Genomic DNA, 17,524 nt, shown 5'->3' on the forward strand with positions numbered 1-17,524 from the left:
TGTACAAATATGGCCATCTTCGAAAACCTGCCACCATATTGTAAAGGCAAATCCTTAAACTGTCCTTACATTGTGAGCTCTGTCTAATAGAGGGATGGGGCCAAACAGGGACGCCAGACATGATGCGGTGGTGTCCAAGCAGCGCAGTAGCAAAATCAATACTTCAGTATTGCAGGTCCAGATGCCCCCCCCCCCCCCCAGATGTGCACACACAGTCTTCATAGAGACTTCCGAGACCAATGTAGTTATGCCCTTTACTTAATGAATAAGTGTTAGGGTGCAGCAATAGTTAATTACTGTACAAAAACACAGCAATCATGAATAATCTAATAGTCTTCTTGAGTTTAGTCATGAAAAAAGAAAATTACTAATAAACTATAGAAGGTATTTTTTTAAGAAGTTGTGTGGTTTCGTTCGCAGTGTTGTGATGGTTATGAACAGCCCTAGAAAATCCCACTAGATTGTGGATAACAAAAATAACTGGAAACATTGGGTGTATGAGCTAAATGTTCATTATGTATAACAATAAAAGGACTAGGAACTTTGTTTCCTCTGGGGGAGGCACTGGCATATTTGTATTGGTACTGGTCATGAAAATTACCTGTTATTTAATAATAGCAATGAAGCCTTTGAAAAATTAGAATGATTATAATTAAACTAGCCCTAAAGCCTGTGTACACGCATCATTTTCTGCAGTGCAGCGGTTCTGCCCGCCCCAGCCCACCATGCCTGCTCCCGCCCCAGCCATTCCCGGTCCTGCCCCCTCCGCCTGCTCCCGCCCACCCTTTCTGCTGTCTGATCTTCATGGCGGTCACTGCTGATCCTTCCTTACGGTGAGGTATGTTTGTCTCGCGCGGCATTCTCTACTGCGCATGACTCCATCGGACAAACATACCTGGCCTTTTATAATATAGGATAATGGAAATCAGTGGTAAATCTGTATTCTGTGCTTCAGTAAAATGAATTATTATCAAAGGTTGTGCCAAAAATATTTTTGGGTTTCAAATCCCTTCAATATCCAATCTTCACAGACTTAATTTCCAAGTTGCTGTAAAAGGTTCATATGTTATGCTAAACAGCTAATAAGAAGCAGAAAGCTTAACCCTAAAAAATGTGCTCAAGGCTTGTTTTTAGGAACTTTGTCCTCCATCTCCTGCTCACAAGTGGCTTTCAATGTCAATGATTTAAAGGGACAGTTTACCCCAAAAATGTCTCCCCTTTAAATTGTTCTGAATGATCCATTTTACCTGCTGGAGTGTATTAAATTGTTTACAAGTAGCTCCTTTACCCCTATTTCGGTATTTGAAATAGCTGATTTTGCCTGTGGTATCCCCACCTATACTGAAAGTTTTTATACTGGAGTCTATGCTATTAAAAAGCCTATGTAAACACAGCCAGCAGAAGAAATTACACTCCCAGTTTATGCAGGATAGTTAAGTAATAAAATGTTAATTGTCCAGTGTTCTCTCTAAGTATTGAGCTTTATTTTACTGACAAACATAAGATAAGGAAGCAAGTACACAAAATGATAACATAATGAGATCTGATTTTACCTGAAAGTTCAACCCACTGTAATTGGCAGTTGTTTAAAAGCACAAAATCAGCTAATTTGTATACTCAAACCTGAAAATGCAATTTCTCATACATGTTATACTTTGCAGCTGGTTTAACAAGTCATTGAAAATACATTAATGGAAAAACTATTTTAAGTGTACTGTCCCTTTAACTCTGCAACACAGGTGGCGGAGAGGCTGCGGCCTTAAGACCTCGGCTACTTAACTAGCATTTCAGGCTTGCTCGTGCCCCTAAGCTGCATCCACAGCCCTGTGTCTTTGTTACAAAGTATGGATGTTTCTTTCATAACTACATAATTTCCCATTACCTGTGTATTAGATACAATTTGCTTAAACTGAATTGGATAATTCCAAAAATATGACCATTCCCATGCACATTAAAGCTTAGGAAATGTTTGTACAATAAATTGTGTAATTATCCATAGTAAAACAACTTTTCAACATACTTTCATTATTTATTTTGTCCCCTTTTCCTATGATTTCTTTCTGAAAATATGTGGATTTTCCAATTCTTGTGAAAAGTGCAGACTCCAGACTTAACACTACTATATTACACCCATTCATTAGTTGCACACTCTAGTGGCCCGTTTATGGCCATTGCAGAGAAGGGAACCTATGCTATATCATAGCAGAGGCCATTGTTTTTTGGACACTTCATGCTCATCTTTTTCAATATTTAAACAACTAATATAATTTAAAAAAAATTCAAGCTAATCCTTGCTTTGAATATATAATTTTCTCGAATTTATTTAGGGCTAGATTACAAGTGGGGCAAACAGTTAACCCTTTTCACTTGCATACTAACCAAGCGAGCACAATGGCTGAACTTAGAATACTGTGTGCGCGTTGACATATTTGCCCATAGAAGTCAATGGAGCAAAAAATGTGTGTGGGGGGGGGGACTAACATCCAACTTGCGTGCAAATCCGATCTCATATTCTCATGTGCGCTAACCTGACCTGAAAATCTGAATGTTACATTCCGATGTTCTTAAAATACAAGAATATGTTCTTTTTATCCGTAAATATATATATTTATAAGATTCAGGAATATCTATTTAACCTTTTAACGCCGTTATGCCGTTCTATTCCGTCATATTTACACTGGGCTTTAAAGCCGTTATGACGGAATAGAACGTCATATCAAACGGCTGTCCTGAAGCCTTCTGCGCTTCAAGGACTTGATCGCGGTCTGGAGGGCGTTCCTAGGGTTGTAGGGACGCCCCCCAGATGCGATCCAATAATTGAAATCTCGCGATCGTATGCACGATCGCGTAGTTTCAATTTGTCTACATCGGAACAGGTGTTCCGATGTAGACACTTTAACCCTGTCACGAAAGGGTTAAAAATGCATAGACCATATTCTATGTGCAGAACTTTGGAATCTCAAATATTTACAGTAAATGCACAGTATAACACTATTAAAAATTAATAGTGCATTAATATGATTCTACATGTTTTTATCTATGCACTTATGTATATGTCTATATATGTGTACATATGTATTCTTTTTATATGTGTATACTGTATACAGTATGTCTGTAAATACATGTAAATACATTTCTTTCATGTAATTAGCAAGAGTCCATGAGCTAGTGACGTATGAGATATACATTCCTACCAGGAGGGGCAAAGTTTCCCAAACCTCAAAATGCCTATAAATACACCCCTCACCACACCCACAAATCAGTTTTTACAAACTTTGCCTCCTATGGAGGTGGTGAAGTAAGTTTGTGCTAGATTCTACGTTGATATGCGCTCCGCAGCAGGTTGGAGCCCGGTTTTCCTCTCAGCGTGCAGTGAATGTCAGAGGGATGTGAGGAGAGTATTGCCTATTTGAATTCAATGATCTCTTTCTACGGGGTCTATTTCATAGGTTCTCTGTTATCGGTCGTAGAGATTCATCTCTTACCTCCCTTTTCAGATCGACGATATACTCTTATTTATATACCATTACCTCTGCTGATTTTCGTTTCAGTACTGGTTTGGCTTTCTACAACATGTAGATGAGTGTCCTGGGGTAAGTAAGTCTTATTTTCTGTGACACTCTAAGCTATGGTTGGGCACTTTTTTATAAAGTTCTAAATATATGTATTCAAACATTTATTTGCCTTGACTCAGAATGTTCAACATTCCTTATTTCAGACAGTCAGTTTCATATTTAGGATAATGCATATGAATAAATCAATTTTTTTCTTACCTTAAAATTTGACTTTTTCCCTGTGGGCTGTTAGACTCGCAGGGGCTGAAAATGCTTCATTTTATTGCGTCATTCTTGGCGCTGACTTTTTTGGCGCAAAAAATGTTTTCTGTTTCCGGCGTCATACGTGTCGCCGGAAGTTGCGTCATTTTTGACGTTCTTTTGCGCCAAAAGTGTCGGCGTTCCGGATGTGGCGTCATTTTTGGCGCCAAAAGCATTTAGGCGCCAAATAATGTGGGCGTCATTTTTGGCGCTAAAAAAATATGGGCGTCACTATTGTCTCCACATTATTTAAGTCTCATTATTTATTGCTTCTGGTTGCTAGAAGCTTGTTCACTGGCATTTTTTCCCATTCCTGAAACTATCATTTAAGGAATTTGATAAATTTTGCTTTATATGTTGTTTTTTCTATTACATATTGCAAGACGTCCCACGTTGAAACTGAGTCAGAAGATACTTCTGGAAAATCGCTGCCTGGTGCTGGAGCTACCAAAGCTAAGTGTATCTGCTGTAAACTTATGGTATCTGTTCCTCCAGCTGTTGTTTGTACTGTTTGTCATGACAAACTTGTTAATGCAGATAATATTTCCTTTAGTACTGTTGCATTACCTGTTGCTGTTCCGTCAACATCTAATACTCAGAGTGTTCCTGATAACATAAGAGATTTTGTTTCTAAATCCATTAAGAAGGCTATGTCTGTTATTCCTCCTTCTAGTAAACGTAAAAAGTCTTTTAAAACTTCTCATTTTTCAGATGAATTTTTAAATGAACATCATCATTCTGATTCTGATAATGGTTCTTCTGGTTCAGAGGATTCTGTCTCAGAGGTTGATGCTGATAAATCTTCATATTTATTTAAAATGGAATTTATTCGTTCTTTACTTAACCCCTTAATGACCACAGCACTTTTCCATTTTCTGTCCGTTTGGGACCAAGGCTATTTTTACATTTTTGCGGTGTTTGTGTTTAGCTGTAATTTTCCTCTTACTCATTTACTGTACCCACACATATTATATACCGTTTTTCTCGCCATTAAATGGACTTTCAAAATATACCATTATTTTCATCATATCTTATAATTTACTATAAAAAATATTATAAAATATGAGGAAAAAATGGAAAAAAACACACTTTTTCTAACTTTGACCCCCAAAATCTGTTACACATCTACAACCACCAAAAAACACCCATGCTAAATAGTTTCTAAATTTTGTCCTGAGTTTAGAAATACCCAATGTTTACATGTTCTTTGCTTTTTTTGCAATTTATAGGGCCATAAATACAAGTAGCACTTTGCCATTTCCAAACCACTTTTTTTCAAAATTAGCGCTAGTTACATTGGGACACTAATATCTTTCAGGAATCTCTGAATATCCATTGACATGTATATATTTTTTTTTAGAAGACATCCCAAAGTATTGATCTAGGCCCATTTTGGTATATTTCATGCCACCATTTCACCGCCGAATGCGATCAAATAAAAAATTTTTTTTACTTTTTCACAAATTTTTTCACAAACTTTAGGTTTCTCACTGAAATTATTTACAAACAACTCATGAAATTATGGAATAAATGGTTGTAAATGCTTCTCTGGGATCCCCTTTGTTCATAAATAGCAGACATATATGGCTTTGGCTTTGCTTTTTGGTAATTAGAAGGCTGCTAAATGCCACTGCGCACCACACGTGTATTATGCCCAGCAGTGAATGGGTTAATTAGGGAGCATGTAGGGAGCTTCTAGGGTTAATTTTAGCTCTAGTGTAGTGTAGTAGACAACCCCAAGTATTGATCTAGGCCCATTTTGGTATATTTCATGCCACCATTTCACCGCCAAAAGCAATCAAATAAAAAAAAATTGTTCACTTTTTCAAACTTTAGGTTTTTCACTAAAATTATTTACAAACAGCTTGTGCAATTATGGCACAAATGGTTTTAAATGCTTCTCTGGGATCCCCTTTGTTTAGAAATAGCAGACATATATGGCTTTGGCGTTGCTTTTTGGTAATTATAAGGCCGCTAAATGCTGCTGCGCATCACATGTGTATTATGGCCAGCAGTGAAGGGGTTAATTAGGTAGTTTGTAGGGAGCTTGCAGGGTTAATTTTAGCTTTAGTGTAGAGATCAGACTCCCACCTGACACATCCCACCCCCTGATCCCTCCCAAACAGCACTCTTCCCTCCCCCCCCCCACAATTGTCCCCGCCATCTTAAGTACTGGCAGAAAGTCTGCCAGTACTAAAATAAAAGGTATAAAAAAAAAAAAAATTTTAAGCATATTTACATATGCTGCTATGTAGGGTCCCCCCAACCTCCCTGATCCCCCCAAAATAGCTCCCTAACCCTCCCCCTCTGCCTTATTGGGGCCATCTTGGGTACTGGCAGCTGTCTGCCAGTACCCAGTTTGCAAATAAAAATGTTTTTTTTTATTATTTGTTTCTGTAGTGTAGCTTCCCCCCCACAGTCCAATACCCCACCAGCCAAACCGATCACCAAAATAAACATATTAACCCCTTTGATCCCCACTTCTAACAAAAAACTTTCTGTAGCGTAGTGGTTCCCACCCGCTCCCTCCCCGTGCACGCGCCCGCCCGGCCTCCCCGTGCACGTGCGCACGTCCGTGCGCGTCCCCCCGGTCGTCCCCGCCCCCGATCCCGCCCCCCTCCGCATCACAAAGGCCATCGATGGCCGCCACCCACCTCCCACACCGGCTCCCACCCACCAACGAACGTAGCCGTTAATGTCCGGTGCAGAGAGGGCCACAGAGTGGCTCTCTCTGTACCGGATGGCTACAAATGGTTATTGCAGGATGCCTCGATATCGAGGCATCACTGCAATAACCGGAAAGCAGCTGGAAGCGAGCAGGATCGCTTCCAGCTGCTTTCCACACCGAGGACGTGCAGGGTACGTCCTCAGGCGTTAACTGCCTTTTTTTTGAGGACGTACCCTGCACGTCCTCGGTCATTAAGGGGTTAAAGAAGTCCTAATTGCATTAGAAATTGAGGATTCTGGTCCTCTTGATACTAAATCTAAATGTTTAGATAAGGTTTTTAAATCTCCTGTAGTTATTCCAGAAGTTTTTCCTGTCCCTGGTGCTATTTCTGAAGTAATTTCCAGGGAATGGAATAATTTGGGTAATTCATTTACTCCTTCTAAACGTTTTAAGCAATTATATCCTGTGCCATCTGACAGATTAGAGTTTTGGGACAAAATCCCTAAGGTTGATGGGGCTGTCTCTACTCTTCCTAAGCGTACTACTATTCCTACGGCAGATGGTACTTCCTTTAAGGATCCTTTAGATAGGAAAATTGAATCCTTTCTAAGAAAAGCTTACTTGTGTTCAGGTAATCTTCTTAGACCTGCTATATCTTTAGCGGATGTTGCTGCAGCTTCAACTTTTTGGTTAGAAGCTTTAGCGCAACAAGTAACAGATCATAATTCTCATAGCATTATTATTATTCTTCAACATGCTAATAATTTTATTTGTGATGCCATCTTTGATATCATTAGAGTTGATGTCAGGTATATGTCTCTAGCTATTTTAGCTAGAAGAGCTTTATGGCTTAAAACTTGGAATGCTGATATGTCTTCTAAGTCTACTCTGCTTTCCCTTTCTTTCCAGGGTAATAAATTGTTTGGTTCTCAGTTGGATTCTATTATCTCAACTGTTACTGGAGGGAAAGGAACTTTTTTACCACAGGATAAAAAATCTAAAGGTAAATTTAGGTCTAATAATCGTTTTTGTTCCTTTCGTCACAACAAGGAACAAAAACCTGATCCTTCATCCTCAGGAGCGGTATCAGTTTGGAAACCATCTCCAGTCTGGAATAAATCCAAGCCTTTTAGAAAATCTAAGCCAGCTCCTAAGTCCACATGAAGGTGCGGCCCTCATTCCAGCTCAGCTGGTAGGGGGCAGATTACGTTTTTTCAAAGAAATTTGGATCAATTCCGTTCACAATCTTTGGATTCAGAACATTGTTTCAGAAGGGTACAGAATTGGCTTCAAGATAAGGCCTCCTGCAAAGAGATTTTTTCTTTCCCGTGTCCCAGTAAACCCAGCGAAGGCTCAAGCATTTCTGAAATGTGTTTCAGATCTAGAGTTGGCTGGAGTAATTATGCCAGTTCCAGTTCTGGAACAGGGACTGGGGTTTTATTCAAATCTCTTCATTGTACCAAAGAAGGAGAATTCCTTCAGACCAGTTCTGGATCTAAAAATATTGAATCGTTATGTAAGAATACCAACATTCAAAATGGTAACTGTAAGGACTATCCTGCCTTTTGTTCAGCAAGGGCATTATATGTCTACAATAGATTTACAGGATGCATATCTGCATATTCCGATTCATCCAGATCACTATCAGTTTCTGAGATTCTCTTTCCTAGACAAGCATTACCAGTTTGTGGCTCTGCCGTTTGGCCTAGCTACAGCTCCAAGAATTTTTACAAAGGTTCTCGGTGCCCTTCTGTCTGTAATCAGAGAACAGGGTATTGTGGTATTTCCTTATTTGGACGATATCTTGGTCCTTGCTCAGTCTTCACATTTAGCAGAATCTCATACGAATCGACTTGTGTTGTTTCTTCAACATCATGGTTGGAGGATCAATTTACCAAAAAGTTCATTGATTCCTCAGACACAGGTAACCTTTTTAGGTTTCCAGATAGATTCAGTGTCCATGACTCTATCTTTGACAGACAAGAGACGTCTAAAATTGATATCAGCTTGTCGAAACCTTCAGTCACAATCATTCCCTTCGGTAGCCTTATGCATGGAAATTCTAGGTCTTATGACTGCTGCATCGGACGCGATCCCCTTTGCTCGTTTTCACATGCGGCCTCTTCAGCTCTGTATGCTGAACCAGTGGTGCAGGGATTACACAAAGATATCTCAATTAATATCTTTAAAACCGATTGTACGACACTCTCTGACGTGGTGGACAGATCACCATCGTTTAGTTCAGGGGCTTCTTTTGTTCTTCCGACCTGGACTGTAATTTAAACAGATGCAAGTCTTACAGGTTGGGGAGCTGTGTGGGGGTCTCTGACAGCACAAGGGGTTTGGGAATCTCAGGAGGTGAGATTACCGATCAATATTTTGGAACTCCGTGCAATTTTCAGAGCTCTTCAGTCTTGGCCTCTTCTAAAGAGAGAATCGTTCATTTGTTTTCAGACAGACAATGTCACAACTGTGGCATACATCAATCATCAAGGAGGGACTCACAGTCCTCTGGCTATGAAAGAAGTATCTCGAATTCTGGTATGGGCGGAATCCAGCTCCTGTCTAGTTTCTGCGGTTCATATCCCAGGTATAGACAATTGGGAAGCGGATTATCTCAGTCGCCAAACGTTACATCCGGGCGAATGGTCTCTTCACCCAGAGGTATTTCTTCAGATTGTTCAAATGTGGGGACTTCCAGAAATAGATTTGATGGCCTCTCATCTAAACAAGAAACTTCCCAGGTATCTGTACAGATCCAGGGATCCTCAAGCGGTAGCAGTGGATGCATTGTCACTTCCTTGGAAGTATCATCCTGCCTATATCTTTCCGCCTCTAGTTCTTCTTCCAAGAGTAATCTCCAAGATTCTGAAGGAATGCTCGTTTGTTCTGCTGGTAGCTCCAGCATGGCCTCACAGGTTTTGGTATGCGGATCTTGTCCGGATGGCCTCTTCCCAACCGTGGACTCTTCCGTTAAGGCCAGACCTTCTGTCGCAAGGTCCTTTTTTCCATCAGGATCTCAAATCCTTAAATTTAAAAGTATGGAGATTGAACGCTTGATTCTTAGTCAAAGAGGTTTCTCTGACTCTGTGATTAATACTATGTTACAGGCTCGTAAATCTGTATCTAGGGAGATATATTATAGAGTCTGGAAGACTTATATTTCTTGGTGTCTTTCTCATCATTTTTCCTGGCATTCTTTTAGAATTCCGAGAATTTTACAGTTTCTTCAGGATGGTTTGGATAAAGGTTTGTCTGCAAGTTCCTTGAAAGGATAAATCTCTGCTCTTTCTGTTTTTTTTCACAGAAAGATTGCTAATCTTCCTGATATTCATTGTTTTGTACAAGCTTTGGTTCATATAAAACCTGTCATTAAGTCAATTTCTCCTCCTTGGAGTTTGAATTTGGTTCTGGGGGCTCTTCAAGCTCCTCCGTTTGAACCTATGCATTCATTGGACATTAAATTACTTTCTTGGAAAGTTTTGTTCCTTTTGGCTATCTCTTCTGCCAGAAGGGTTTCTGAATTATCTGCTCTTTCTTGTGAGTCTCCTTTTTGACTTTCTGATTTTTCACCATTATAAGGCGGTGTTGCGAACTTCTTTTAAATTTTTACCTAAGGTTGTGAATTCCAACAACATTAGTAGAGAAATTGTGGTTCCTTCATTATGTCCTAATCCTAAGAATTCTAAGGAGAAATCATTGCATTCTTTGGATGTAGTTAGAGCTTTGAAATATTATGTTGAAGCTACTAAGAATTTCCGAAAGACTTCTAGTCTATTTGTTATCTTTTCCGGTTCTAGGAAAGGTCAGAAGGCCTCTGCCATTTCTTTGGCATCTTGGTTGAAATCTTTAATTCATCATGCTTATGTCGAGTCGGGTAAAACTCTGCCTCAAAGGATTACAGCTCATTCTACTAGGTCAGTTTCTACTTCCTGGGCGTTTAGGAATGAAGCTTCGGTTGATCAGATTTGCAAAGCAGCAACTTGGTCTTCTTTGCATACTTTTACTAAATTCTACCATTTTGATGTGTTTTCTTCTTCTGAAGCTGTCTTTGGTAGAAAAGTACTTCAGGCGGCTGTTTCAGTTTGAATCTTCTGCTTATATTTTCAGTTTTTTTCTTTATAAGATTTAAACTTTATTTTTGGGTGTGGATTATTTTCAGCGGAATTGGCTGTCTTTATTTTATCCCTCCCTCTCTAGTGACTCTTGCGTGGAAGATCCACATCTTGGGTAGTCATTATCCCATACGTCACTAGCTCATGGACTCTTGCTAATTACATGAAAGAAAACATAATTTATGTAAGAACTTACCTGATAAATTCATTTCTTTCATATTAGCAAGAGTCCATGAGGCCCACCCTTTTTGTGGTGGTTATGATATTTTTGTATAAAGCACAATTATTCCAATTCCTTATATTTATGCTTCGCACTTTTTTCTTATCACCCCACTTCTTGGCTATTCGTTAAACTGATTTGTGGGTGTGGTGAGGGGTGTATTTATAGGCATTTTGAGGTTTGGGAAACTTTGCCCCTCCTGGTAGGAATGTATATCCCATACGTCACTAGCTCATGGACTCTTGCTAATATGAAAGAAATGAATTTATCAGGTAAGTTCTTACATAAATTATGTTATCTACACATATATAAACATATATACATACATATTCATCTTTAGAGATGTATATGTATTTATTTCTATGTTAAAGCCCTTTGTCTGCCTTTTTTTTTCTAACGCCTGAGACCTCATATCTTTGAGCCCTTATAACTTTTGTGTGCAATATTTTTGTCAAAATTTTTTTTTAGATGGTGTTATTATAAGTGTACTTTGTAATGTATTTTTAATGTGTTTTATACAACTTTTTTGTTTTTGCAAAACTGTTAACCAGAGCTCTCAGGACACGGTAATCATTCTAGCATAAATCGCAATTGCGCTTAAGGGAACAAGTTTACTTTCAACTAGTAACACGAGCAGTAAACCTGACAAGCACAAAAATCTGTGATGAACCTGTTATCGCTAGAGCATAACTGTTAACGCACAACTCTTAATCTGGCCCTTAGTATTTAAAGGGATGGGAAACCTAATTTATTTATTTTTTCCGAGAGAGCATTCAATTTCTTTTTCAAAAGTCTCCAATTTACTTCTATTATCAAATTTGCCTCATTCTCATAGTATTCTTTGTTGAAGTGATACCTAGGCAGGTAGTGTGCACATGTGTGATAAAATAAAAAAATTGTGTGGAGGATAGAAAAAGGTAATCAGTAGGTCGTATATACAGAAGAAATCAATATTGTATAAACCAAAACAACAAATATTCCACGGAAGGATTACATTTCCTTTATATAACAACATTAGATATGGGGATTTTTTATACATACATATAATTCATATGCTGAATATTTCTGTTTTGTGTTATTCTTTTTGGGTGCACAGAGTCCTTGCATTATGCTATCTTACATTTTACACTGGGATTTAGTAAATCTAGTCAAATGAATTGAAAGAGATTGTATTCCACGGTTGTTTGCCCTTGAATTGTAACCGAAAACAAATCATATGAGGTTTAGACATTAAATCCAACCACAGATATAATGCAACTGATGACCCTTTATAGATGCATTGAACAGGGGCAATCTTATTAACATATAAATGGAGCCTTGTTTCATCTTACTTAATTGCTGCTTTTTAATCACATTTACATGCTGTATTCAGTGACATTTCTTCCTTGGATCAGCATCATGCCCTGCATTGTTAACGGTTTCCATTTTTTCAGGCAACTTTAAATTTTAAAGCTGTTGCATATTAATACTGCTTTAAACTGATAAACACGTTGAAAGTAACCTGTAACTTATGCTACAAACACACACATATGGCTGCATGATATCTTAAGCTGTTTTTCAAAATCTTAAGACTTTGAAATAGCTCAACGATTTTCTTTACATCAGCAATATATATACAGTATCTCACAAAAGTGAGTACACCCCTCACATTTTTGTAAATATTTTATTATATCTTTTCATGTGACAACACTGAAGAAATTACACTTTGCTACAACATAAAGTAGTAAGTGTACAGCCTGTATAACAGTGCAAATTTGCTGCCCCCTCAAAATAACTCAACACATAGCCATTAATGCCTAAACCATTGGCAACAAAAGTGAGTACACCCTTAAGTGGAAATGTCCAAATTGGGCCCAAAGTGTCAATAATTTGTGTGGCCACCATTATTTTCCAGCACTGCCTTAACCCTCTTGGGCATGGAGTTCACCAGAGCTTCACAGGTTGCCACTGGAGTCCTCTTCCACTCCTCCATGACGACATCACAGAGCTGGTGGATGTTAGAAACCTTGCGCTCCCCCACCTTCCTTTGAGGATGCCCCACAGATGCTCAATAGGGTTTAGGTCTGGAGACATCCTTGTCCAATCCATCACCTTTACCCTCAGCTTCTTTAACAAGGCAGTGGTCGTCTTGGAGGTGTGTTTGGGGTCATTATCATGTTGGAATACTGCCCTGTGGCCAGTCTCCAGAGGGAGGGGATCATGCTTTGCTTCAGTATGTCACAATACATGTTGGCATTCATAGTTCCCTCAATGAACTGTAGCTCCCCAGTGCCGGCAACTCTCATGCAGGCACAGACCTTGACACTCCCACCACCATGCTTAACTGTAGGCAGAATACACTTGTCTTTGTACTCCTCACTTGGTTGCCGCCACACACGCTTGACAACATCTAAACCAAATAAGTTTATCTTGGTCTCATTGGACCACAGGACATGGTTCCAGTAATCCATGTTCTTAGTCTGCTTGACTTCAGCAAACTGTTTGCAGGCTTTCTTGTGCATCATCTTTAGAAGAGGCTTCCTTCTGGGACGAGAGCCATGCAGACCAATTTGATGCAGTGTGCGGCGTATGGTCTGAGAACTGACAGGCTGACCCCCCACCCCTTCAACCTCTGCAGCAATGCTGGCAGCACTCATACGTCTATTTCCCAAAGACAACCTCTGTATATGACACTGAGCACATGCACTCAACTTCTTTGGTCAACCATGGCGAGGCCTGTTCTGAGTGGAACCTGTCCTGTGAAACCGCTGTATGGTCTTGCCCACCATGCTGCAGCTCAGTTTCAGGGTCTTGGCAATCTTCTTATAGCCTAGGCCATCTTTATGTAGAGCAACAATTCTTTTTTTTAGATCCTCAGAGAGTTCTTTGCCATGAGGTGCCATGTTTAACTTCCAGTGACCAGTATGAGAGAGTGTGAGAGCGATAACACCAAATTTAACACATATGCTCCCCATTCACACCTGAGACCTTGTAACACTAACGAGTCACATGACACCGGGGAGCGAAAATTGCTAATTGGGCCCAATTTGGACATTTCCACTTAGGCATGTACTCACTTTTGTTGCCAATGGTTTAGACAATAATGGCTGTGTGTTGTTATTTTTAGGGGACAGCAAATTTACACAGTTCTACAGGCTGTACACTCACTACTTTACATTGTAGCAAAGTGTCATTTCTTCAGTGTTGTCACATGAAAAGTTATAATAAAATATTTACAAAAATGTTAGGGGTGATAGTCACTGTAGTTCCTGGAATTATAAATACTTTGGGATATTAGGATGTGAAAGAAAATACAACTTTATGCCGACTTAAAAAGTGAAAATCACTTCATTCATTACTTTTGGGAATAAAGAACCTGACCACCAGGAGGAGGCAAAGACACCCCAGCCAAAGGCTTAAATACTTCCTCCACTTCCCTCATCCCCCAGTCATTCTTTGCCTTTCGTCACAGGAGGATGGCAGAGAAATGCCAAAGATTCAGAGTAGTCTTTTATGGAGGGTAGTACACTTCGCAATGGGACTGGAGTTTTAAGTAGTCCTGTCAGCCTCTCAGTGAGAGCCTGGATGAAAGTCCGGAGATGCAGGGAGAGTCTTTCTGCGAAACTATCCCGACTCATATTAACAGCTCTACAAGCAATCAGCGTTGACGAGTTTCGCTGCCTGCTTTCTGCACTCAAGTCCATGTCAGGAGCGATACTTCTACCTGTCACACTTGAAGGGCCGTGTTCCTGTTCCACGGCATGATTCTGGTAAGATTGTTTAATTTTTTATATACATAATGATAAAACAGAAGACAGGGTCACAGTGTGGCGCCTTTTATCTTATGGAATCAAGGGTTAATATTCCTAGTGTGGGGATTATTAAACGGGGGAGTTTATACATAATATTGTTTATTGTGTTGTTGCTGTGTTATGTGCAATTTATGGCTCTGGCAAGGGTGGAACTTTAGGTTGACTTCTGGGAGTAGTTGCGCGGCCGATATTGGCACGCTTTCTCCTTAGTGCAGGGGCGGTCCTGCGAGGCATCCCAGGTGACCGGTGTGAGTTCTCACTTCCTCTGTTGATAAGCGGCATAGGAGACGAAGCGGTTTCTGTAGTCTGAGTCATAGGAGTTGGTGAGTGCCCCGGCCATTGGAAGAATAAAGGTGCCTGTGTTTTAAGCTAGTCTAGTCCATAATAAAGGCGCAAGCTATGGAGGACTCTGACGCGTTAGAGGGTACTCCCTCTTTAACAAAGTCTCATTCCTGTGTTTATTGTGAGGAGGTTCTTTTAGATCAGCCTGCTCAACTATGTTCCACATGCCTTAATAAAGTGGCGACATCTAAAACTAAAGGGATGTCTAGTACTACTGAGCCGTCCACCTCTGAGGGCTCCCCATCCTGGGAGGTGCGTTCCCTGCTTTCATCTCCGAGTGCACATGTAGCGCTCCAGGGTCCAACCATTACTCCTACGGGAGAGATTCATTGGCCGTCAGATTTTGCGGATCAACTGCAAATGGCAGTATCGAAAGTGATCCATGCCTTATCACTTTCTGCTAAGCGCAAGCGTAGGGTGTATCATGTTCCAATTCACAGGGACCAATTCAAGTTCCTAAGATTTGCGTTTCTGGACCAACACTTCCAGTTTGTGGCTCTTCCCTTCGGCCTAGCGACGGCCCCGAGAGCCTTCACAAAGGTTCTGGGAGCACTTCTTGCAGTGGCCAGATCCAGGGGCATTGCTGTGGCACCCTATTTGGACGATCCTAGTCCTGGCGCCATCGTTCAGCCTCACAGAGGCTCATTCGAGGGCTCTTTCTTTATTGCTCCAATCTCACGGTTGGAAGCTTAACTCAGGAAAGAGTTCCCTGGTTCCCAGCAACAGGGTGGAGTTCCTGGGCACGATGATAGACTCAATGTCCATGAAAATATTTCTCACAGATCAACGACGCAGGAAGATTGCGTCTACCTGTCTTGCTCTTCAGTCTTACTAAAGCCCTTTGGTGGCTCAGTAAATGGAGATGATCGGGCTCATCGTTTCCAGCATAGACGTCATCCCTTTCGCAAAGGTTCCATCTCAGACCTCTTCAATTGTGTATGTTGAGACAGTGGAATGGCGATCATTCAGATCTATCACAGCAGATATCCATGGATGCTCGAACCAGGGACTCCCTATCTAGGTGGATCCGTCCGGAGCATCTGTCCCTGGGGATATCCTTCCTGTGACCGTCCTAGGAGATTGTGACCACAGACGCGAGTCTGGCATGATGGGGAGCTGTTTGGGGTGCCAGATTGGCACAATGAAAATAGACCCGGGAGGAGTCTCTCCTTCCGACAAATATTCTGGAAGTTCGAGCAATCTACAATGCTCTGAGGGCGTGACCTCCTCTGGGGTCGTTCAGCTTCATCAGCTTCCAGACCGACAACATTACCTCTGTGACTTGCATCAACCACCAGGGGGGAACGAGGAGCTCCCTAGCAATGAGGGAGGTGTCTCGGATTTTGGAGTGGTTGGAGTCCCACTGTTGCTTGCTCTCAGCAATCCACATTCCAGGTGTGGACAACTGAGAAGTGGACTTTCTCAACAGACAATCCTTCTATCCGGGGGAATGGTCTCTTCACCCCGAAGTGTTTGCAGAGATTTGTCTCTAATGAGGAACGCCAGAGATAGATCTCATGGCGTCCAGACAAAATTGCAAGCTACCCCGATACGGGTCGAGGTTGAGGGATCCCCAGGCAGAGCTGATAGATGCCTTAGTGGTGCCTTGGGGATTTAGCCTAGCTTACATTTTTCCCCCATTACCACTTCTACCTCGTGTAGTGGCACGCACCAAGTCGGAGCAAGCTTCGGCCATCCTGATTGCTCCTTCAGGGCTGCAGAGGACGTGGTTTGGGGATCATGGAGGTTACCCTGTTGCAGGGATCTGCTGGAACAGGGTCCCTTTCAACATCGAAATCTCGTTTCTCTGAGGCTGACTGCGTGGAGATTGAACGCTTAGTCTTAGCCAAGAGAGGGTTTTCTGAAAGTGTGATTGACACTCTAGTTCAGGCAAGAAAGCCAGTCACTCGGCGCATCTACCATAAGATGTGGAGGACTTACTTGTTCTGATGTGAGAAACACAGATATCCTTGGCACAAGGTGAAGGTATCCAGGATTCTGTCTTTTCTCCAAGAGGGACAGATTTCGGCTTTTTCAGTCTTGTTGCACAGGAGACTCGCTGAGATTCCTGACATTAAATCTTTTGTTCAGGCTATGTCTAGAATCAGACCTGTCTGAGCCTATGCATTCTATTGACATTAATATTCTGTCCTGGAAGGTTCTCTTTCTGTTGGCCATTGCATCGGCAGGAAGAGTTTCTGAGCTGGCTTCCTTGCAATTCAAGCCTCCTTATCTGGTCTTTCATGCGGATAAGGCTGTTCTTCGCACCGGTTTGGGGTTTCTTCCCAAGGTGGTGTCTAACCGTAACATCAATCAGGAAATAATAGTTCCTTCTTTGTGTCCTAGCCCTTCTTCTTCTAAGGAGAGGTTACTTCATAATCTGGATGTGGTTCGAGCCTTAAAGTTCTATCTTCAGGCTACGAAGGATTTCAGACAGTCTACATCTCTTTTTGTGGTGTATTCCGGGAAGCGCAAGGGGCAGAGGGCCTCTTCTACTTCTTTGTCCTTTTGGTTGAGGAGCTTGATTCGCTTGGCCTATGAGACAGCGGGACATAAGCCTCCTCAGAGGATCA

The 17,524-nt window shown here is 41.1% G+C and overlaps 1 protein-coding gene across 2 annotated transcripts in view; it reads left to right on the forward strand.

Annotated features, from left to right (window-relative positions):
• Positions 1-17,524, forward strand: part of LOC128660401 (ubiquitin-conjugating enzyme E2 E2) — a 746,956-nt gene that overhangs the window by 673,141 nt on the left and 56,291 nt on the right. The window lies entirely within an intron of this gene.

The sequence above is a fragment of the Bombina bombina genome, chromosome 5 (genome assembly GCF_027579735.1).
Source record: "Bombina bombina isolate aBomBom1 chromosome 5, aBomBom1.pri, whole genome shotgun sequence".
In the NCBI taxonomy this organism is placed as follows: domain Eukaryota; kingdom Metazoa; phylum Chordata; class Amphibia; order Anura; family Bombinatoridae; genus Bombina; species Bombina bombina.